This window comes from Balearica regulorum, chromosome 5 (assembly GCF_011004875.1).
Source record: "Balearica regulorum gibbericeps isolate bBalReg1 chromosome 5, bBalReg1.pri, whole genome shotgun sequence".
Lineage (NCBI taxonomy): Eukaryota > Metazoa > Chordata > Aves > Gruiformes > Gruidae > Balearica > Balearica regulorum.
Genome location: NC_046188.1, coordinates 57927501 through 57951851, shown reverse-complemented (window position 1 = coordinate 57951851; position 24351 = coordinate 57927501). Strand labels below are relative to the sequence as shown.

General features: G+C 41.5%; 1 long non-coding RNA gene across 1 annotated transcript in view; it reads left to right on the top strand.

Moving 5' to 3' along the window:
- LOC142601930 (uncharacterized) overlaps positions 1-24351 on the top strand; it is a 147097-nt gene that overhangs the window by 114964 nt on the left and 7782 nt on the right. The window contains exons 3-6 of the long non-coding RNA XR_012835506.1: positions 15017-15147; positions 15710-15846; positions 16009-16103; positions 22613-22716. This is a non-coding gene — a long non-coding RNA (uncharacterized LOC142601930). The remainder of the gene's footprint in view (positions 1-15016; positions 15148-15709; positions 15847-16008; positions 16104-22612; positions 22717-24351) is intronic.

Below are 24351 nucleotides of genomic sequence, written 5' to 3'. Positions count from 1 at the left end.
ATTTGAAGAAAGATCAAGCGATACCGCGTCTTCTGAACTTAAAACCTTTTAGTGTTGTAGAAGGTGTTGACAAGGATAGTAAATGTGGCCGTGAGGATGCACACACAAAATGTTCATTTTCAGAATATTTTAATTGCTGGTTTTGAGGAAGGTAAAATGTTTATCTTATTTCTGTCTTCTTGATGTGCTTCCATACTCTTTACTTGCCTCTTCTTTCTTGAGCTACATTCTTTCTGTTTAATTGGGGATCTTTTCTTCATGGGCTAAATATCTGAAAAGCTATTAGTAAAGCTCCTGGAAAAACTGTGATGGCTTCTCTTTCAGCTTCCATTAATGCAAAAGTGCTGTGTGGGTATGCAAATAATTGATATTAAAATTAGTACTTCTTGCTCTGAGACTGTTCCTGGTTCTACCCTGTATTTGGGGTAGAAGGAGTTTCATACTACCGAGCAATGGGCCTTCTTCCCCATTATGCACATGCAGAGAAGTAGGAATAGATGGTCAGCCTGAGTTTTTATAACTGAGTGTACTGAAGCCATGAGCACACCCTGCTTCTGTGTACCCAAGTGTCTGAATACAGGAGTGCATGACTGAAGATTGTGTAGAAACCCATCATGGAGTGGATAACTAACTACTTGGTTTATCTTGCTGTGTGGTCATTCATTTAAACTGATAACAAAAATAAAGTAAAAATCACTAAGTTTAGGTAGCTTTAGATTGTTTGAAAATATGATATGAAACCCCCAGCTTCTCCCTACAACACAGAAAATAAATTTCAAGTATGTGATACTTGCTCACAGATGCCACAAGGCCTTGGATCTCACTGTTCCCATCCCACTGTGAAGGCCCAGGCTATTTACCAATTGCAGTCACAGCGATATTTACAGGTTTGTCTTCACCCTGGTGCAGGTCAAGGATATGGTGGAGCAGTGAGACCCCAGGAGAATGCTCCATGAGGTCTTCGAAAGCGGAAGATGAAGCTGCCAAGTAAGAACCCAGGAAATATAATAGGTATTACTGCAAAGAAGGGTCATGAGCCATATGCAGGAATGGCACCATTAGTAAGCCATAGTGATGTTGATGCAGAAGGCAAAGGAAAGTAGTGGAACAGTAGAAAGAAAGTAGGGGAGACGTGGTATGATTTGAATCATGGGATTGTTTTGTCAACTCTTTGGGTGAAAAGCTTGTTTAAACTGGTAGAGAAGAAAGCCCAGTATGTAGGACTGAACACTTCTGAAGCACTCTGTACCAACAAGTGACTGCTATGAAAACAGTAATTCTCTGTACCGCTCAGGCGCATTTAGCTAACTATGGGGACTATGAATGCAGGTACAAGATCTCTTTATAGGGCATGGGAAATTGTGTGTGTGTGAAAAGAAAGAGGGAAGCAGAAGATGCCAGACCTGTACAGAGATTCCCAGCATAGATTACTTTTTGGGCATGTTGATACTGTATGGGTAGATGTACACTCATCCTGCCCATGCTATTCACTGAAAAAAATTCCTTCTCAGGAGGGATTATTTGCTCAGGCTCGGTGCCAATGCAATCACATGGCTTCTGTCTCCTTGGAGTGTGGGCAGAGCTTGCTCATGGCTGTTTGCAATATGTGGTGTAAACATACCCAAAGAGTAATAGCAGGTGGTAGCAGAGGAGGTAGATAGAAAGGAAGGCTTGGAACAAAAGATGTTAAGCTTCATTTGGTGTATGATGAGCCAAATTCATCATTGGTGTAACGCCCTGAAGTCAGTGGTTTTACAATAATAAAATTAGTCCAAAGAATCGTATCCGTCCCTGGCAGTCTGTGCAGTGCCTTTGATCTGATGAGGTATATGTCATGGCAACATCTTGCCTGCTGAACATGAAGCCTCTGGGGTGAAATGTTGGAAAAAACCCTCACAAATGCACAGGGAAGTCACGAGCTAAGTTTGAAATGTACATTTCAGTCTGAAATTCTGGCAGAGTTTTCTTTTCTTCCTGCATATTTGCCCCAAATGGTAACAATATAATGAAATCTTTGGCCATGCATTCAGTGCTCAAAATGGGATTAATTTCTTTCTGTTTGGCTAGTAGAAATAACTGCACATGAAGAGTTTATGCAATAGCAGAGGGGGTTATGTTGTCTTGGCAATGGCTTTGTCTGGAGCAATGGAAGAAACTGAGGTAACATGAATATTGTATTTAGCTTTCTCCATCCACAGAAGAAAAGTCAGTGTTTCATTTGGCACTCTCTATTTATTAAAGTGTTCTTTTGTATTGATTCCCAGCTTCAGCTCTGCAACTTCTGAGCAGGCCAAAAGCAATTCCTCTCACCTCACTCCTCCTTCCTAAAAAAATAAATCCCAAGAAAAAGCCAACACAAACCCCAGAAATACAAACCCAATGCCCCCAAGAACAAAGTACATTCTTCTCTCTTTTTCATTATTCAGTAAATGGACCCAGAAGTCATATTGGTTAAACCAGATCCTCAGCTGGTTTAAGTTTACCTAGCTTAAGTGAGTTCAGTGAAAGTCTCAATTTACAGCAGCTGAGAATCTGGCCCTCATTAGTAAGGGGTTTAAATAAGATAGGATCAGCCAGCCTTTAGGGCTGTGCCTTATCTCAGCAATTAAGATTGGTGGTCTAGAGGGCTGAAATGGCTGACCATCAGAAGTGATAAATTTCAAGGAATGGCTGCTCAGGGGCTTCTCTGCTAAGCAGCTGCAGTTCAGAAGGGCTTTTACCCTTTGGGCTACCCAAAAGCGTGTTTTTGGTATTGTTCCATAAGAGGCATAGTTATTGTCTTTCTTTGCTCCCCCTGTCCTATTCCTCCTGTGGTAAGGAAGGGATATTGCAGAGGGTGGCTTTGCTGCATGAAATGTTCTCTGGGCATGACATCCCAGACCTACAGGAACAGAACTGTGCTTGGCGCCAGTGTTGCCCCTGAGCCCTTGGCAAAACAGCTTCTGCAAGACCAGAGCTGGAGCTCCTATGGAAATAAGAATTATACAGGTATGCCCTCTGTGGGTTATTGTCTACTAATTCTTGAACCCATTGTATAGCCTCAACAAAACTGTGTGAGAGGTCTCAAATTTATTTAACTCTTGCAATCATGACATGTAGCCAAAGAAAAAATGAGGCAAAACCAATTCATACTCACACACCAAGTCATGGAACAGGGTCATTACCCCTTCTGCTTGGTAATGGCCTGTACAGCACAGATGGGTAAGCAGGTAGGTACCTAAACCAGCTACCATATGTGCTGTCTTCTCTCTAGCTAGCAAAAGCAGTCAGGGGATCTGGGAAGAGCTGGAGTGTTCTGGTACTACAGTGGCCAGGGGAAAGAGCTTGGGTTAATGCAGTGGAGCACATTAGGGACCTATGGCAGAAGTCTGTAGAAAAGCAATGTTTACATGAGTTTTGGTGTTTGAGCAAAACTCTTTGTAGTTGAGGCAGCTAGAAGCCGCATATGTGTCTGGTTGCTTTTTATTATCATTTTTGCTTCTATTTATAAACTGTCTGCTTACCAGGCAACTCAAGCAGGTTACTGGGCTTTGAAAAAGCACTGGGGTGCAACAGAACATGTAATTCCCAAGTAATATATCAGACAAAAATAGTCACTTTTTTCTGCTCTTGAAATTTCTCTGAGCAGATCAGAATTTGGTTCTATGTTGGCTTTTTGTTCAACAATCCTTTAAAAGTTTTTTCTTCCTATTTTCTTCAACCCCACTGGGAAAGCAATTTGATGCAAGTAGCCCACACTCAGTATTCAGGATTTGAGCTGCGCGGCCTCACTGCGATTGGCCAGATGGGTTACGTGTTCAGATGAGCAAGAAAGCAGGTGCATCTGGCTCAGATATCACCCCTGAATTTCAAATTACTTTCCCACTAACACCCACCATATATGAGACTTTGAAATGCATTTTGTGCAATTTATTATTATTCTGATTTATATTAGAGCTGTGTGGAGTGATCCCTGCCAAGACAGGGCCCAGTATACTTAATTAAGGTATAGACTGTAATATAGATCTTAATAGATGCAGTCCTTTCCCCTTTGAGGTTACAACTGAGACAGGTAAAAGAGAAGGATGAAATGGAAGCACAAAGGGGTAAAAGGACTTGGTCAAGGTCACATCTGTGTTAGTAAAACTTGATCATTCGAATGTTATGGCAAGTAAATATGAAAGGAGAGCAGTTGGCCAAAGTAAATTCACTTTAAAACCTGAATGAAATTAATCAATAGTATTCACCTGCTGTGTCCCAGATGCCTAAATCAATTTGATAACAAACAGTTTGTTCACTTTTTTTAGTTATTTGTAAAGAAGTGGTTTGATTGCCAGTGTGCCTAATTCCAGACATATGCCAATTCCCTAATGGTAATGGAGCTGCACTATTGCATGCCAAGACTGAGGCAGATACTCAGCTCTTTCCTGCTAGATTTTTCCCAGAAGATCTGCAGTCAAATCCCTGTTTAACGACTATCAGACAAACATATGTGCTGCTTCGTGGAACCACTTTCTACTCAGTGTAAACATGTAACAGGTAGCCTGGTTCCTGAACCATGGTTATGGCCCTGTTTCTAAGCACACACTTTAGTCTGCCACGGGAATTCAGTGGCACTTGGGTGTTTGCTGAGAGTCACTTATGCTGTGGCACCTGGGACTTCTTCCCCTTCTAGGACAGGGGTCTGCATCTAGTCCGTCTCCCAGGAGTTGGCTTCCTCCAGCTGGCCTGCTGGAGGAGACTACAAGAGGCCTGGGCTCAGCAGAAACTCTGAGAGCAAAAAAAATCACTTCCTACAGAAACTATAAAGCTGATGCTTCTGGTCTGTCAGCTCAGACAGACTCCCCAGGCGCAGCAGTTGGGCAGATGTGGCAGGAACAGAGAGCATTTACAGAGAAATGGGTATGGATTTTCTACTGGACACTGCCAGAGCCGTCCCGCAAGTGGGTCTCGCTGTAGCGGACACCACGCTGTGGGGCTGAAATCTCAAGACTCCTTCAGCAATTGCATCATTCCTCACACTGATACTGATATCAATTGAGTACAGGTACCTCAAAACACAGTGAGGCCTCTTTGTACTAGATGATGATTTGGCCCATTCTGCAGAACCTATTTCTTTTTATTCTGTTTTCTTTTTTTTTTTTTTTTTTTTTTTTTTTAGAAAATGCTACATATTACTTTTGGGTTAACAGGTGCTGTGCATTTTAAAATTTTTTTCATTTCCTATTACTTAGATTATGTATCTTTGAGCCAGTGAGTTCTGCTAACAGTTTGGCTGAATTTTTCAAAATAAGCACTCTATTTCCATTTTTTTCCCCAAAACAATGAGAAATTGAATGTATTTTGGAGTACTGAGTATTTGTGGGACAAATACACCATTCTCAAATTATCTGTCCTACAGTCTACCAGCTGAGTAGTGCTGCAAAAATCTCCAGACAATATGATATTGTGAATTCATGATTGTAGATAATTTGGTTCAAAACATTATCCATCAGATATTTCCTACATTTAATCACTGCAGAAGAGCTGTTCATTAGGTCTTTGCAAATTCACAGTCCTTTGTCCATCTTGCTAGATTTATATCAACTCTGTAGTGTTGTTTTTCCATCTTCTTTGAAAATTGAGTCACTGTGTCATTGATTCATGTGGAAAATAACAGCACGTGCCTTTCATCCTCTTTTGGCTGGGTTGCTCAGGTAAACAACTACCCTTTGCTGAAAGGAAACCAAATCGTGATGGTCTGGACTAATGCTATTGCAGAGAAGGAATGGGTTTGGTACTGAGATTCCTGGGAAAGAGTCTGATATAACCTCAATAGTAGAAACTTGCTATGCTATGTATTTGACTTGCATGGACATCTTTATTAATTGAAAGTTCAAAGATAACTGTTTCTTTCTACGGCCTGTCTTCCGCTCTGTGCAGGGCGTGAATGGCCTGTTCCTTGCTTCATTCACTTTTGTAACTACCACTGCTATTACTGTTTCCTGTAAGAAACCATGGAATTGCATTTTGAATATTTACCACATAATTAAAGAATATAAAATACTGTCACTATAAGCATCTGGCCTGTTAAACATGCATGGTCATAAAATATTAAGGGAAGCTAGATCAATCTATTGAAGATACATATGTAAGTGGTTTTTGTAGGTCACAGGAATTTATAAAAGAACTTGCTGCGTATTATAGAGCTCTGAGCTGTATGGTCATGTTATACCCCTGTGAATATGACAAAATTATGCTCATCAAGTTACTGGCACACAACTGAATCTTTACACAGAAGAGTAAAACTTAGTGTTAAATAATGCCTAAAAGCAAATATAAAGCACTATGTCTCCTTCAAATGGCATCCTCCTAGGAAATGCAAAAAAATCAATATATTATAGTAGCTTATGATCTCATTTAAGTGATTCAACACAACAAAATTTCAATGACAACGTTTCTTTTTTTTTTTTTTTTGGTGTCTGCTGACTTGTCTGTTCTTTTCTCTCTGAATGGCAGTACTAGATTTGGATTTTTTTTTTCTCCTTTTCCTAAGGACCATGTTGTGGAAGGCAGTCTGTCCTGAGGGAAAAACATATGGTGTGTTAAGCTATTAGCGATTAACAGAGGCCAAGAAATTCATGAATGCCATGGACTATATAGCTCTGGTTTGGGGAGGGGAAAGACCTGTCCCATATTAGGCTGGCTAATCTACCCCCTGGGGCTCATGCGGGATTGTTTCCTACAGTAGATGTCTGCTTTTTTGTCTAGGCTATCTTATGTTGATTTTTCACAGAACAAAGGTTGTACCTTTCCTGTTAAATTACCTTATAGCTACCTTATACAGGAAGTGTAGATGGCTTATACTTCCCAGTCAGATAAATTTTTGTCTGTCTGAATGGGCTTATTGCTTTGGCCTCCAGAAGACGTTATACTTATTTACATTTGAGTTAAGCACTGATAATTGCCTCCTTATGGTTTCACTGCAGAAAGAAGGTGGTGGCAGTGAGCAGATAAATCACAAAAGACCCACTTCATCTGCCTGATCTCTGGTCTCACTTCTGCCCTTAGAAATAGTGCAATAGTTCAAGTTTATAGCCTTTGTGGATTAGAAAAGCACCTTTATGTTGTTGAAAAGAGAAAATATCCATAAACAGTGTTATTGACAGTTATTACTGTTGTATTACTGAAGACTGGGTCTCATTGTGCTAAGTGCTGTGCAAATGTATTAAGAGGGCTTCCCTGCTATAAACAGCAATATTTTTGGTAGAAGTAGAAGGTCTTGTTATTCCTATGACCCTCTTTGCCATGTTTCACAACTTGAATAGCACATGGGCAGTCATGCCTTAGTAGCAGTCAGAAGAACCAACTTTAAAGACAGGTGTATTTTTGTCATGTGGGTACTTCTTTAGATCTTCAGTCTCCACCATGTTTGGAGTTTTGCTATTTTTACTACAAGGGCAATTACCACACTCTGAATTTTCAAAAAGTAACCAACTGAAGAAAACAGAGTGAAGAAACCTAAATAGATCAAAACAAAAAATTGAGGTTGTCTTATTTTCAAAACAAATTATTTGGATCTATAGCTTTTGATCTTTTAGAATAAGTATGGGATCAGATTAGTCTGTGATTTATTTAGAAGGCACTACAGAAAGACTGGAATCAGCAGATGCCTATAATTGTATTCTAATAATAAAACAAAGTTCTTTACTCTTTCTGTAGTTTTAGGCTAGTGATACAGAATTCCCCTAACCCACACATGGCTATGTGAATACCTAAGGGCAAAAAGGCGCTATAAGCGTTCTAGAAAGATGGTGCTGGGAAGGGCTGAAAGATCGAGTGTACTTTCTGTCTCAGTTTTTTTTTTTACTGGAATATATTTTCTTTCTTCCCTTCCTTTCTTACATGACAAGCCTGTTACATGTTACGAACTACTCTGTCTTTAGTTTTGGTAACAGCATTGCTCATGCCTTCATCCATTCATGGTCCAGGGCTCCTTTCAGTCCTTTCCAGCAATGCTACAGCCTGGCCAATTATTTTATTGTGTTGATACATCTTTTTCTTTCCCCTTTGACCAACTCTTATCTCTCAACAGGCTTCATGTTTTCTTTGGTGCATCCTCTTCAAAATGGAGAGTTCATAACTAGGTCAGCATCAATAAGAAAGGTGAGTCTGGAGTGAGTGGAATGCTAGTCTGTGCTCAGGAGCCTCCTTGCCCTTTACAGAAAGAATCTGTCACGTTTGCTCAAATTTAATCAGCTTTTAATGGCCTTATTTATTAGTTGCTAAGCTGTTTACTTCTGGAGAGCTAGAAAAATAGCTCACATAGTAAGATGTTAGTATTATGTGGTTAGGCACAACTTCAGAATGTCTGCATTTGTATCTTGCTCTTTTTGGTGGATTAGGATTGCATGAAACTTATTCATTAATATCTGAGTTTAAGAAGTGGGAGTCTGGATGAGATTTCTGGCTCTAGAGCAGATTTTCTGAGTGCCCTTGGGTGACTCAGTTGCTTCATCTCTGTTTCAGCTCGCTCTCTCTGCCAGACTGATGTAATATTACATGCCAAATATAGGTGCTGAGGAAATAAATTAATGGATGTGTGAAGCATGTAGATCATTGATGTATGAATCGGTACTTCTGAGAGACACCAGCAGAAAGGTTGTTGGGAACGGAGGTTGACTTGCCAGGTTGGAGAGTAAGAAAACTGTCCAAGAAGTGGACAGGAGGCTGGTAAAAGGAAACAGGAGAGAGCTGGGAAAAATTAGGGCTAATATAACAAAAGGCATTCATGAGCTGTTATGGAAACTATAAAGAAATCTGAAGTTTGGATGTTCCCTTCACATTTGGACACTTAAAGCTCTCAATTCCACCAAAGTTGAGTACGAGGAGTCTGAATGAAGACCTCCTGAAAGTCACTCAGGCACACAGGAAAAAAAAAAATCTATACAAATATATCCACATTAAAAAAGCCCTGAAAAATGCACACAAACATAATCCATTGAAAAGCTACATTGTTATCCTTCCTGTGTGAATTATACTATGTATACAATAACTGCAGTGAATTCTGCAGGGAATGTGAGAATGTAGGTGCCTATTCAGATTGGAAGCCATAAAAAAAAAGGAACGTCTAATAACAAGTGGATCCTAACATTTTTTGAAATAAGTAAAATAAGAAAGGGAGCAGAGGGAGTGAATTGCATAAGGAGCGGAAAATCCTGAACCCATGCTGGCCCAAAAGAAGTGTCAGAAAGAAAGAGCTCCTTTAAGTAAAAACACTCCCAAATTAGACCTTTGTCTGACCAATTCAATAAGAAAGGAACAGGGAATAAGGAAAGTCATTCAAACGTATTCATTAAGTTGCCAGAGAAATGCTTATTAAAGAAACCTTCATCTTGATTCCTTTTTTTGGGAGGAGGCAAAAGGAGAAGGAAGGGAAAGACTTTTTTCTATTTAACATTAATTCTTCAGAGGCATTCTTCCTATTATTCCTTCTATTTTGACTTGCTGCATTTGAAAAATATGTTGTCTTTTAAATAGATGTATTCCTTTTAACAGCATTTGACATCTTTTGTCAGAAGTTCCTTCATTTTTCCAGTTTATTTCTTTAACATGTATTTGTTTAAGTGGCTTCCACTGTATTAATTGATGTGTTTGTGTCTGTTCAGAGCAAATGCATTCTCCTCACAGGGATTTTAACAGGCATTTATTTAAGTGGGTTTTGCTTTTCTGTGTCTATTTTTGCTTGTTTTTCTGGTAGAGAAGGAGACATTACTAACATGCAGCCGACATAATGAGTCCCATTAACTCCCAATTCAGCTTGCTTTTTGACCACCTCTCTTTTAATGACTGTACTTTTCTTGACTGCAAAGTTTGGGGAATAGGAAAACTGTTCGCTCTGCTGGATTTTAATACATGTTTACATCCTTCTTTGCAGAACAGCACCACCTCTCAATTAATGTTACTCTTAACCTTAAAGGAGCACCTGGTAATAAATAGATAAATGTGAGCCTGTGTGTGTATTGGAAAAGTGTGGTGTGAACCAGAATTTTCACAAAGGCTGCTGAGCACTTTTAGAGACTAAGCAGCATTTGTGTTCTAATATTTTAAAGCTTTTCCATTGATCTCCTGTTAACTGAGAAGCAAGAATTAACCTCAATGACAGTGCTAGTAGCTCTGCAGTCTATTTTGGCCTGTTCTTTAAGTAAAAAGAGCAACCTAGATGAGAATTTTGTGCTTCACTGGATATTGAAAGATGAGGCAATAAACTGCTAAACTTGAGTAATCACACACTCCCAGAGGAATGCCTCAAATGGGGTTGGTCAAAAACCTTGAAATTCTAGCCTTCTGCACACTGCCTGGGCTTTAACATTTGATGAGAGTCATTATAGTGGGGGACTGAATACAAGTGTCTTCTGATTACAGACCTTCCATTAAAAGTTCCCACCAGTGTGCCTTTCCATAGAGAAGCGTCAATGGGATTAAAATCTCAATTCACCCCAGTCAATTCTCCAGTAACACGATTTCATTAGAGGCAGGCAGGGAGGAAAATGGACTAGAAAGCACTGAAACAGCTGGTGTATAAATTATAAAGTGTACTTTCTACTAAGTGAACACACCTTCCGCTCAGCCACATTACTAATTAATGTGTAGGGTAGCCGATTTTATGTAAATTGTATTCTTCCTCTCTCCTGTGCTTTGGTTAACAACAGGTTCTTCTAAATCTTGGAAAAAGAAAGATTATGCAAAGCTATCATCATATGAAAATAACGTATTAACATACTGCCTGTGAACTGTATCCAATCAGTTCCTTTTCACTGGCGTGTGTACAAAACAATTAAAATCAAATTTATATTGCACTTCTTTAATATATTCTGGCATTAATATAATCAACAAACAAGTGTTAAAAAGTCTTACAGGCCTATTCTGCTTTAAAATGATATGTTTGTTCTCAGAGTTAGTGGATATTTTCAGCTTCTTTAAAAGGACACTAAAAAAGAAAAGTTCTAGCTCTACGAATGTGACTCCGGCAGCCATCAGTTCATGGGGAGTCTGCCTCATTTTAATGGCAGCCTGTTGTGTTAATTTTTTTATGTGGCATCTTTACTCCTGGACTGTCAGCTGTTCTCCATGTTACCTGCAGCATATTTGGTTTTCATTATTGGTTGTTGCTGAATAACTGCTCGTAAAGGTTACGAGACCACTGAATTACCTGGATGACCCATGGGCTGGTTGTGCTACCAGCTGTTCTGGCGTCAGGCAAACATGCACCCCTGCGGCCCCAGGAGCAGGTTCTGTTTGCATGCCTGCCAAGCCTCGGTATTTCACCTGCAGACTGAGGGATGGCTCCCATGCCACCAGTATATACTTATTTTCCAAGTTTCACGCTCTGAGGCTACATTTTCCCTGTCTGTTGTCCTTGCTTTTGAGAGATCAGATAGGAAGAACTGAGATGTTTTGTCACTGCTCTCAATGGAGCAGGCTAGAAGATCTCAGAAACCAGCAAATTGGTGGAAGGGAGTAAAACATTTTGTCAGTCACAGGGCTGGAATGTCTATCAAGAGGTTACTTACTCTATCCCCAACCATATCTGCATCTCCCCAGGAACAGTCTCCTTTCAAGCACTGCCGCCAAGTGGGACTCCACCCCTCCTCGGGCAGTCTTTGTCAGTGCTTCTCTAGCTTTACTGTTCCTTAACATCTATAGCTGCAGGTAAGCCTATTTCTTGTCCTATTCACTAAGGACACAGAAGAGATTACTCTCTTCTTCAAATTTGCCCTTTACTTATTTTGAGACCCTCTCCTCCCTCAGACACGTACACAAATAGACTAACACTTCTTGCCCAGCCAAGAAGATTCTGGAAACCATGATCTTGAATCCACAAATGATTTTTTTTCCCCTTCCCTGGCAGTGCTGACCCTGCCTACAAAGACGCATCCCTCTGAGGAGACCAGGAGAAAACATATTTCCAAGGAGAAATAAATGAGTGAGATACTCATACCAGTTCTGAGTCTTTTTGTAAATCAAAACTACTCTTTATGTCAAGAGGTAATTAAAAATAGAGACTTTGCACATGTGCATGACAAGGTAGTTTTTCAGAGTCCTAGTGTGTTACAGCCCTGCAACCTACTCTTGCTTTTATGATGAGAATTCTTCAACTTAGTGTTGACTCTTATGATTTTTTAAGTGGAAGGCCAAGGGTCTGAGCATGCTCCCTCCTTGACCATTGACCTTGTACAGAATTAATTTCTGTAGTACCTTTCCAGATGTGGGAAATGTGCTGTTGAAGTCAGTGAGGATGCTGCTAGGGTACAAGCCATGGAACCGAGTCCATAAAATACTTTCTGCAGCATAGGGATTCTTTACAGTAGGGAGAGGGAAATTGTGACAGAGTCAGTTTGTCCACTGAAAACTAAGCTGAGACCATAAGCTCACTTCAGTTTGGACCAGAGGATAGTAATAAACCATGGATGAAATGTCAGTGCCTTTCCATTAAGTGACCCCATGTCATCCTTATTTACAACTTCCTAACAATGAATTCAGCCAGATGGCCTACGTGATTGGCATAACTCCATTTTGAAACTGCGGATTTGAATTCTTGAAAGTATAAATGGTTGTGCATTCAAATACCCAACCTGTGAGGAGAGAAACTGTAGGATGCTTCTAGGTTATGGTGTGTGTGATAGAAGCAAGCCACCTGGAAAAGCATGAATTGGGAATTTGGTACCAAAACTCATTACCGAAAATGAGGGTTTTTTAAGACTTGCACCATTTTGTGTGTGTGTGGGGGGGGGGGGGGTTGTGGTTTTGTTTTTTTGGGTTGTTGGTTGGTTTTTTCCCCTCAGCCTTTGGCAACAAAGCTATGAAATGAAGGAGGATAGGGAATGCAGAGGAGAGAAAAAAATGCTGGGATTCATTGCAAAGTACTTTCTTTCTGCCCTTCATTTCCCACTATATGATTGGGAGTACAACCAAGTCAAGCAGCCAACTGCGTACCTCATACTAAGCACTAGGTCAGACCTGCTGCAACTTCTTCCTCTTCGATGATGGTGATGGCATAAGTATCTGCACACTGGCCCTCAGCCATGAGGCTGAGGACAGGATCATCTGTAGTGGTTTATAGGAAGAGAGGAGGTGCAAGTTCTGCCCTTGTTCGCAGCGGTGGAAGCCCATTAACTGGGGCCACTTTAATATCAGTGAGAATCACGTGTAGCCAAGGAGGTCACTATGCAGAGCCACAAATTACAGTAGTTATCTTCCCTGATTGCTCAGCACTTGAGGCAAATGTTCTGTATCTCACTCCCTTCACCTCTAAGTCACTGCCAGACCCTTCTCTGCTGGCTGATGGATGGCTCGGTGCCACTCTCTCCAAGCCTGTCAGGACTTGGTAGTGCTGTCATGGTGCTCTAACTACTCGCTAAAGGAAAGAGGACAGACAGCACACTGGTACCCGGGTTTGTTTTCCTACTTAGGGCATCAGAACAAATGCTCTGTTGTCCTTTTAGAAATACTGTGCTGATGAGCCAGGGCCAAACAGGGTCGGTCAGAGTACCGAAAGGGATACGCTGACCTGGGTTCTCTGCTTTCTGGCACCGGCGACAAAAACTCTACAGACCTCAAGGGCGAACGAAAAAAATCTCAGGAACTTCTGAAGGTGATACCCCTAATGGCTTAACAATGCCTTGTCTGGCCCTTTGCTGTGTTGCTCTTTTTGGAGGGGACATGTGTATGGAAAGATAAGGTGTAGTTATGATTTTCAAGGCAGTGCAAAATATGGTTGGAAAGGAGAAAAGAAGCTTTTTTTTTGGTGTGTGGCATTATCAGAAAGGCTGAAAGCTGACGAGTAGGTTCCTCAGTGATTCAGGGGTTGCATGTCTTCAGTCAAGGAGATTCTTGCATGCCTGTAAATTTTACAAGAGCTTTTCTACAAGTGCTTTTTTGTTGCTATATTTATTTGTATCAGTGTTTGCTGGATTCATGGGAAATTACCCCATTCATCTCCAGTGGATACTGCATAAGACTCAAAATGAGAAACACATTCATAAAGTTTGTTAGGATTCAATATGTAATTTTTTTGTGATAAGGAAAATGAAAAAGATGGTTGTAGTTACATTTAAATTACATGAATTGAATATCCACGTTGTCTAGGACCTAGAATATCTCTAGCATGATGGAAGACAGCAAAAGAATGGGATTAGAGCAGACATGAAGAAAAGATCTCAGGCCTAAATAGTGATACAGAGAGGATAACCAATCGTAACAAAACCAAACTGAAATGGTTGAAGTTGTCTAGCTTTAGGGGATGTTTAGTTTCTTAGCACAAATTGCCTGTAATAGATTTTAATTTCTGCATGCATTCTGTAATTACTTTTGTTTTGATGTAACTGTGAAATTGAGTGTTTTGCTTCTGCTGTTATCAGGTCACTTCCAAAAATAAAGTGTATCTCAGAGAATAGCAATATCGTTATTATTCAAAGGCTATATATTTGGGCAATTATGCAAACATTGTATTACTGTCAGTCAGTAAAAACCTTTCCCAGAATACCTGGGACCCTTGAATTAATTAGACTTCTCATCTCCTCCTTTGAATGCCACCTTGCAAGGAGGCCACCTCCTGCCCAAACCCACACGAAAAGTCCCCCAGCACTGTACATCCAGGTGGAGCTGAATGCTATTCTGCAATGAACAATGTCACTCCTCTAATTACTGAGTACAAGCTTATATATGTACAGTTCTGCAAACTTTATATGTTGTTATAGCAAAAGTCAACTAACTGACTCACATGTTGCAAAAAGTGTGAAATCTACTGTAAGTCGCATTGCTTCCTGGAGGGAAGTAAGTAGTTTCTGTGGCCTAACTTCAGAGCCATCAGAAGCTGACTTCCCATTTCCATCATGGCTGGAAGTTTAGGAGCGTAGTTTATATGAAAGCAGCTGGAGAAAAAAGGCCTGCTGGAAAAAAAATTACAAAATGTAATGATACTAAATTTAAACAAGACTGGGGTTTTTTTTCCCCCTCCTAAGTACTCTTAATGGGAATAAATGGTTTATCTTTTCAGATCTGTATATTTCTGCAGAAATATACTGTTGGGAAAAGGCCGCAAAAATTCTGGCCATCATGTAAATCCCACACTGTAGACTCACTTGGGAAGAAGAGGCACACACTTTTGTGCTGGCCCTCTAAGTGAAGGTGAGTGTTGTCCTACACATGCACTAATGAGAGAAAAGGTAAATGATGCCCAAATTTTGTTGCAGAAGCGAATCAGTGTTATGTCAGCCAAAGCCGCCTTGATTTTTATGAAGGTGAGAGACCTTTTCTCCCTTTGTCTATTCTTACTTCTTCGTAAACAGGAATGTATAAAAATGGAAAGGGTGGCATTAAAATCCTCTGTCTTTGTGGCCTCCCTGGCTACACCCTGTATGTGTGGTACTCAAAAGGGCAAGTGTGTCCCACAGGGAGGAGGAATATTCAGCGTTCTACAAATGGCTTTGAACCAGCTGCACATCACGCAACCACCCCTGCTGAGCCACTGGATCTAGGTACTCTTGCTGGGACAAGTTCATCCATGACTGTATGGGGAGCTGCTTAATTGAGCCTCATTACTTCAATTTCCTACTGACACTGTGCACCCTGTGAGGTGCTGCTCAGGCACGCGTCAGGGGCAGGGGGTTGAGCAGCTGCCGTTTCTTACATGGAAGCGGTAGAGGATGAGCGATAACAGTGCCCTAACCCAGCACTGTTGCCTCTGCAGTTGGTACCACTTATGAGGAGGAGCAAGCTGCTAATTTGACCCCTTAGACTGGAGGATGCACCTGCTTCGGCCATTGCAATCTTCTCTGCTGGGCCCTTTGCCATAGAGGATGGTGTGCTCCCGACAAACTGCCACTGGTGGGTATTGCCTTCACCCCTTTTGGATCCCTGGTAATCTATATGTTTGTGACCTTTTTAAGAAGGTTTCATGCTTGGAAGCATCTCAGCTAAAATCTCCCAGAGAGGAGTGTTTCCTTATTTTAACAGGTAACATGAGCCATCTATTTTTCCGTTATTCAGGTTGTGAAACCTGCACCTGCAACCTCAGTCAAGCATCCCTCCAAAGCCTCCAGCTCCGATTCTGTTTCTTCAAGCATGCAAGCTCCAGCTCACAGGTGGACAGCCTTCCAGTTCATCCCTGGTCCTGCGGAAGCTCTGAATCCCTGCTGAGAGCTTTGTTTCTATGAATAGTCTTATTTCCTTACAGACATTCTTCCAGGTCTTTGATTGAGGACTATTGTTCTCAGTTTTTGTTGTTAAAGGGGACTCATTATGGACTTATGCTCCTATAGATAAATATGCCGTATCTGCCACTTAATGTCAATGTTTCCAGAGTACTACAAAAACTGTTAGAGGAATTATTCACTCTTTGATTTCCATGGGACAGTGGACAACATGTGAGAGAGAACTTAGGCAATGATATCCGTTATTATCACCCTTCTGAAACTCACCACCGCTGAGTGAAAATGAGCTTTGTGAAGGTAATCAATCACTGGTCACCACATGTGTTCCCTCAGTATAACATTAAGGGTAAAACTCACCACTTTGAACAGCATCAACGCAGTCTTGTATAACACCAATTCTCACTCACCCACTTCTGCAGGGGAGATGAAAGAGGTATCTGTTTACCCAGGATACTCTGGATTTGCATTTCCCCACTCCCAGGGCAAGTAATGACTTGCTGGACAACCATCAGACTAGCCAGACAAGGACTTTGTGCTGCAAGGTGGCACGGAGCTATCATAGCTCTGCACATGGGGTGAGAAGTCAGATAAATTGTAACAGCAGTAAAAACGACAAAAATAAATGCCATAGTATTACAGAGAGTTCTGTCCTTTGCTGCTGCCTTTAGTAAGGTAGTATACAGTCAATTCACAGAATAATAAATGATTTCAGAACATCAGAATGTTGTTTTACCCCCAAAAAACCCCTACGTAAATTCTACCACAGGGCATTTTAGAATTGGTGAGGGATAAATTCAGATAAATGGTGGTGTCCATTGTGTTAGACCCTACACATTGAACATTTGGCAACCCAGAGATGAAAGATATGAAGGGGGCATGCTTGTGAGCAGAGGTTTCTCGTTTGGCAGCACCTGAGAGCAGAGCTAAGATGGTCAAGGCAGTTCAGTCTGGGTCTGTCTTCTCTGCTTATGTGTATGTAAAGGTGCCCAGGTGATTTTCATGGCACAGGCTTTGCAGGCATGCAGTTGCTGCATCCTGTCACTGGAGACTAAGAAGCAGTGGCAGGTCATCACAAAGAGAATTAGCTCATGTATTGTGACAAGTGAAGCTAAATAAAATGAAATAATTTGACAGGAAGTGAAGCCAAAATACAACAAAGGAACAGACTTGCAAGAATATCAGGTTACCAGAGGGGAAAAAAATACGAGGATGAGAAATGTGTATACAAATAAATAAATATAGATAGATTTTTTTTATAAATCTCTTTCAACCTCAGTAGTTGGACTAGCTCAGAGTTCTTTGTCTCTTGGCCTATTTGGGTAAGGTAGTGTTGCTATCACAGTATGCACTTCCACTTCCTTACACAAAGTAAGGGGACTCTTTGTGACTACTCTTCCCTAAGGGAAGAACGAGAAATGCTACATGGGGCACAAAAGCAACAGTGGATTTCTTAGCATATGGTCTTTTCCACTGTGAGCACAGACAGCTTTCCGCTCTAAGGATACAAGGGAGAGCTTTGCAACTAGTACTACCAAGTGGCTAGAGACTTTCTTGACACTGTGTTGCTGGAAAAAACACAGACAAGCGAAGGAGAAAATTTCTCCAAAATTACAGCTAAGAAGTGCCTAACCTTTGCATTAGAAAAAGATTATGAACTACAGAAGCAGCGTGGAAAGTAACAGTGGGGTTTTCTCGTTAAAGATGCTGACAACATAAATGTAGAAAAGGCAACATGTCAATACAGCTCTAGCTGGTCACAGCAGTGAATAGCTGGCCTGTTTCTGAGGACTACCGTTGTGATCCTTGGGAACAGTGTAGAGATGCGTGGCAGTACCCAGACCGATTAGGTTGTACCAGCCTGCAAGCCTCCAGCCAAACAGCCTGCCATTTAGTGGTACATGTCCCTTGGCTGCACGCAGCAAACACGGGCCATCTGTGAGAAAACAAGATTCCCCTCCTGTGCCTGGGCAGCGGCAGTGACACCGCCCAGGGACTCTGCCGGACCATGGGCTGGCACGCAGTCAGCTCCAGGAGGGCAGGGGTTATAGCACGAAGATGACTCTGAGATTTGGCTTTGATACCTTGATACCCAGAGCCCCAGGAGTTTGCCTGAAGAAGCACAGTCTCGTGTGTCAGCAGCACTGAGGTGTACAGGAGATGGGCTCTCCACTATGAGAGTAGGTAGGAAGAGCATGTGTCACCAAGGCAGCTGAAGAGATTATGGGAAAATGGAAAGAGAGTACATATTTAGACAGTTAAAAGTGTGATTTGGAGACCTGGGTGGAAGACTTACAATATGAATAAGTTTGTTTTCTTGCAGAGAGTGTTTTTTAATCTGTTTTGTTCTGAAAATATTGTGTATTAAGCACTTTGTTGTTATTCCTGTTGTTTAGCCTTTGTTATGAATGCATATGAAAAAATCCACTTGTTATCTACTTTGCTTGGATGAATTGCTATCTGAGGTTAACAGGAAACGTAGGCAGAGTCCTGTAGGAGTCATCCTTTGCTGTAAGTGTGCAGTCTGATTAATCACTTTGAAATGTTTCATGGCTCTCAGAGTTGCCAAGATCTCTGCCAAATGTGAACCGAGTGTGGAGCAACGAAGTTAAGAAGGTCCACTTGAGTTTGGAGAGAGTCTAAAGTAAGAGCTCTACGAATTGCGAGCTGCTTTATTAGCCTCATCCCAGGCCCATAGGCTGCATAGGTTTGTGGCCAAGAAACTGCCAAAATGCCACAGAAGGGACGTTTTTAATTTGGAATTTGCCACAACAATATGCCTGGAACCAAAAATGGTGGTGTGATGGAGGGTGAGGAAAGAGTCCAAAGCCAGGTGCTGTGACACCTTATCCCCCACAGAGCATGCATGCGTGGCTCTTCTGCCTGTGTTACTCACACCGGTGGCCCTGACAGCAGTGCTCCAGCCCCGCTTGCCACCCTTCCTGGCCAGGAGCTGCCTGCAAGAGCATCTTGCCCAGTAGCTTTTCCTGACAGCACATTTCTAACAGCAGCACAGACTTCAGGATTGGAGCTACAGGCCAGTTTGCCAGTGGGGAAAGCCAAGACCTGTGGGAATGCAATACTGGTAGCAAAAGGAGCGGGTGCAAGTCAGTTGCTCCCTCTTCCTCTGTGGCCTGGAGAAGGCAGGTGGCTCTGACCCAGGCTTACCAAAGTGAAGGCTTGTGGAACTCGGTCACCTCAAGGGCACAGTAATGAGCCAGTTTTTGTCAACAGTTGACTAAATTTATGCCTGTGTGTGCTAGTAAATTTGAGCGATTGCTGGCCAGACTGTGTAGTAATACAGAGATGGGAAAGGAGGGTGTTTCTAGCAGCCAGGATAAACTAACATTAGAAGTGATTTTAAAAATAACGTTACTGTGGAATTTGCCTGTCACAAACCTCAGTCTCACCCTGATGTGGAGACAGAAGGCACTGCGTACCTTCAGGGAAATAAACAACCAACTGCCCTTAAATCCATTCAACATGAAATGACTTTGCTGTTCTTCCCTGAACAACTAGACACTGAAAAAAAGGATGATGACAAGATAAAGTATTATAAAAATATCCTCTTTCAGGACCTGTTGTCACAGCTTGACTCAGCTATGAGGGAAGTACCCTTGATATTATTTCTGTGTTCAAACGCTTTAGACATTTATCAGAGATACTGATGTGGAATACTTATGAGTCAGGTGGAAGATCCTGCTTAGCTTGTGTCCTGGTTTCGGGTGGGATAAAGTTAATTTTCTCTCTAGTAGCTGGTATAGTGCTGTGTTTTGGATTTAGGATGAGAATAATGTTGATAACACACTGATGGTTTTAGTTGTTGCTAGGTAGCTGTAGTGCCTACACTAAGTCAAGGACTTTTCAGCTTCTCACGCCCTGCCAGGTGCACAAGGAGCTGGGAGAGCACAGCCAGGACAGCGGACCCAGACTGGCCAAAGGGATATTCCCTACCATAGAACATCCGGATATAACTGGGGAAGCCAGCCAGGAGGCGGATCACTGCTCAGAAACAGACTGGTTATCAGGTTTTGGTTTTTTTCTGCGGGTGCTGAGCAATTGCATTTGTGCATCACTTATTATTCTCATCATCTTCCTTTGTTATCCTATTAAACCGTCTCAACCCACGAGTTTTTTCCATTCTTCTCCCCAGCCCACTGCAGGGGAGGGGTTAGCGAGTAGCTGTGTAGTGCTCAGTTACCAGCTGAGGTTGAACCACCACAGTTTGCCTCAAACTTTAGGCCAACAGTCTTTGCAACTGTGTTCTTGCAGTCCAGCCAGCACAGGTCTTGTTCCTGACACGGGAGTCTACCCTGCCATTGCATCTATATGCAGATCAGTAAGCTAGAAAAGCAAAAGCATAGGAATTTCAAATTTAATCTGACTTCTGCTCTGTTATTTAAGGATCATTTTGCATTGTGTCCATCACATCCATTTGAGCAGAAAATTAATGGTTAATTTTGCAACCACTTTTGTAAAAGGCTTTTTTTTTTTTTTTTAACAGAATCATAAATCTTACAGAGAAATGAAAAGCAAGAAAATAAAGATATATTAGGCCCACATTTTCAGATACTCTAAGTGAGCTTTTGCTGTGTGGGAGCCATAGAAACACACAGGCTTTTCTTCCTCACCAGCAGAGCTATTCAGCCGGAAGCTAGGCTGATTTCAAACCAGTTTTTGCCAAAGACTGCTGGTACCTCCAACCGAGATCTGCTGGAGGGTGCAGGCTTAATTATAAAATATCTTCCCTACAGCTGCAGAACACTAATCCTGATTCACCAGAGTCCAGGGCCTTTGTTTGGTTATGGAAACTATTTTTTGGATATTTCAGAGTTAATCTAACCCTGATCTAAGCCATATGATGGACATAGAGTAGTCTTGGAATACATTTTATGCTCTTAATGTGCATAGTCAGGGCACCTTTTATTTTTGCCATACTGGTCTACAAGCCTATCAGCCAGCATAACAGTGAGTTCAGCTCAGCACTGTGTTGCTATTTCATCAGGACACGAGGTCTTATCAAACCACGTGTGTAGATTGTGTAAAGCAAGAAGCGATTTTTCTTCCAAGGAAAGAACATTGCACGGCAGCAGTCACCTAGTACGTTCCTTCCAGTAGCATCGTGTTGTCAACACGGACACACTTTGGTACCTTGTTGCATTAATCAGCTACTTTGCTGGATGGCGGCTTCACCTAAATCAGTCACTTCAGGGAAAGCTGGACTGGCCCCTTGGTGAAGAGTGAAAGGTACTCTATGTTAGCCAGGATCCAACTACTCATTCTTCAGTGGTGAAATAGTACCCATCTCTCATTCAGTCGACAGTCATTACCTGCAGACATTCCAGTTTTGTATGAATTGTAAGGTCTGTGGCCCTGAAAGTGTATTTCAACATTTGGAAAAGACTTAAGACTAAATTAGGCACCATGGTGAAAGGATTTAGTATTTCCAGAAATCCCTGTAACTTCTGTAACATCCCTACCTTTACTGCTTAGACAAAAATAGCTTTTTAAAGTTGAGGAACTTCTTGAGACTTGAATGTGACTGAACTGAGGAGGAAAAGAATGTTCTTTTTTCCAGAAGTTTTTCAGGATTCTTTCCTTGTTCTGTTACATTACAATGATTTGTTCAAGTACAATGATACTTATGGTATCTTTTGTTTAGTGCACTATTGATGTGTCATGATTCTAATTAAAATCTGAAACTACTGCGTTTATATTATTTATAATACTTACCATAAAAGAACACAGTATCATAAATGAAAGAAAGTGATTTGATCTTAAAGTTCTTCAAGTCAAGCCCAGGGCTTAATAATTTGGAAATTCTGAATGAAAACAGAGAATAGGTATTTATTATTTAAAAAAAATATTCCAGCTCTCCCATAATCTTAGGCACTGTGTCCGTTATAAAGGAGAATGAATTTTGGGGTGCAAGTAGCAGAATGGAACATAGACACAGTGTTTTGCAAAGCTACCCTGGAATGATATTAAAAGCTTAAGCTCTGTCCACCAGAATTGCTTTCTGCACCTCAGTCCACATTGTAGTTTTCAAACTTAAGCAAGCTATGAGAAACTTCAACCCAAGGTAGAAGAACCTTCTTTTGGAAACCTAAGGCGTCTCTTGTATTTATATTAAAACCTTTTTACAGTACTTTGCAATATAAAGAGTTTTTAAGTTTATCCTGTATAACCAAGAGGTTGATAGCTGCTTCTCTCCACTCATTTACATTTAGGGATGACTGTGGTTTTAATGAAGCAGAATATTCCAAATACTAATGGATCTTAAATTGCTTATTCTTACCAAGAGGTACTCCAAATAGCACATTTGCCTCAAGTGATATAAAGTGATGAGTTAATTCATGTACTTGTATCAATTGCTTCAAGATACTGAGAATTAACTGCATTAGTGATATGCTTTTTTTTTTTTTTTCTTTACATATGTACAGGAAAGTGCATAGAAATGGGTAGGAATGGAGATCGATTTAACCTCTACTGCAGAGAGGAGGGGAGAAATCTGGTGGATGTCCTACAAATGTCATTGACAAGCTTGGTAAGATCCTTCTTTTTGCATTCTCTTGCTATTCCTTGTATTTATGCTTGAGGTACTTAAGATTTCTAGAGTAGTCCATGGCAGCAAAATTTCTGACCGCAGTGAATTAACCAAGAAGAGTCTGTCTTCAGGACAGCCACATTGAACGGAGCTTGAAAATTCCTCCTGGTGACCTGCACCAAAGCTGTACTCAAGTTGCTCCAAGGACGACTTCTCCATTTAGACTCCCAAGCCCATCTGCATCATGTCCTGCAAAAGCAAGAAAAACATGGGGACAAATGCACATCCCTGACATCTCGAACTTCCTTGGAGATCAAGGGCCAGAGCACAGTGTGATTCCTCAGCCTCAGGGTTCCTCTGAAGTAGCACAGAGCAACAGGTGGTGCCTGTTAATGTGCTGAATGTGGCTTCCCTCTGTGTCCGGCCACAGAAAACAAAGCGAGCAAGCAGATCCATGCCAAACACTTCGCAAGCGTGGAGCTTACACAATTGGGCTCCACCCACATGCCTCACATGGGAATTTTCTCCCTCAGCAGCTGGGTTAAGATCACAAGATGGAAAAAAATGGGGAGGGGAAAAAAAAAAAAAAAGAGCTGGAGTTGTTTTCTTTCCATTGTGGCTCCCGAGCTGAAAGTTCCTTTGCAACGGAATAATGGAATAAAGATGAGAGGGAACACTGCTGATGGCTCAAATTCTGGCACCAAAGTTTATTTTTCCTAAGCAGTCTGAGCCTGAACAGTCTTGTCAGACAATGTCAACAGAAGTGAAAAAAAATGACAAAAATCATAGAATCTAGTTGTGCTCAAAAATGAATAAATGCACCAGACAGGGTAAGTATATGGCCATTAAAAATGGCATAACCCTGACTGGAAACTGAACACCCTCATATGTATTTCGTACTCTCAAAGGCTTATCATACCAGCTGTATTTTTGAATGAGCTAAGTGTCTACTTGGATGAAATGAATGCGAGTAGGCACACACAAGCTTTCTCATCAGTGTCCATACTCATAGCTGGGCATGTATTGAAGTCTCTCAACCCAGCTTGTTATAGCTATCATGATGCAGAGCCTGAAAATGCCTCTTCTCCAAGACCAGACAAACGTGAACTGACAAGCACTGTGTTTTGCCCTAAAGGCTCCTGTCCATGGTGATGCGTCGTCAGTTATTCTCTGTAAAAATCTCTGCCCACCCCACACGTGCTTGACTCTTTCCTTAGCATTCGCCTAATTTGGCACCAGGTACGGTTCATGGGAAACACTGACTACACTCAAGCACCAATGTCTTCGTGCTCAGGAGGAAGATGTGCAGGCTCAGTAAAAGGCAGGTGGGATTTCAAAGCCCCAGCCCAAGAAGAAAAGGGATAGAGACCCACAGCACGTTGGTGCTGCTGTGTGCCTCACCCGGGAACCCATGGAGCCTCCACGCCTGTCACCCATGGAAATCAATTTCCTGTTGAATGGTGCCCGTAGACAAGAACTAGATGCTCAAAGTCCCATTGTAGCCTGGCACCATGAAAATAAAACCCCAGGACAATGCAGATCCTGATGTCTTTACTTGCTTTGATAACAATGACACCAGTAAACAATGGTTGTTTAAGTGCACTTGCATGGTTCTTAAATTAAAAACAAGATAGC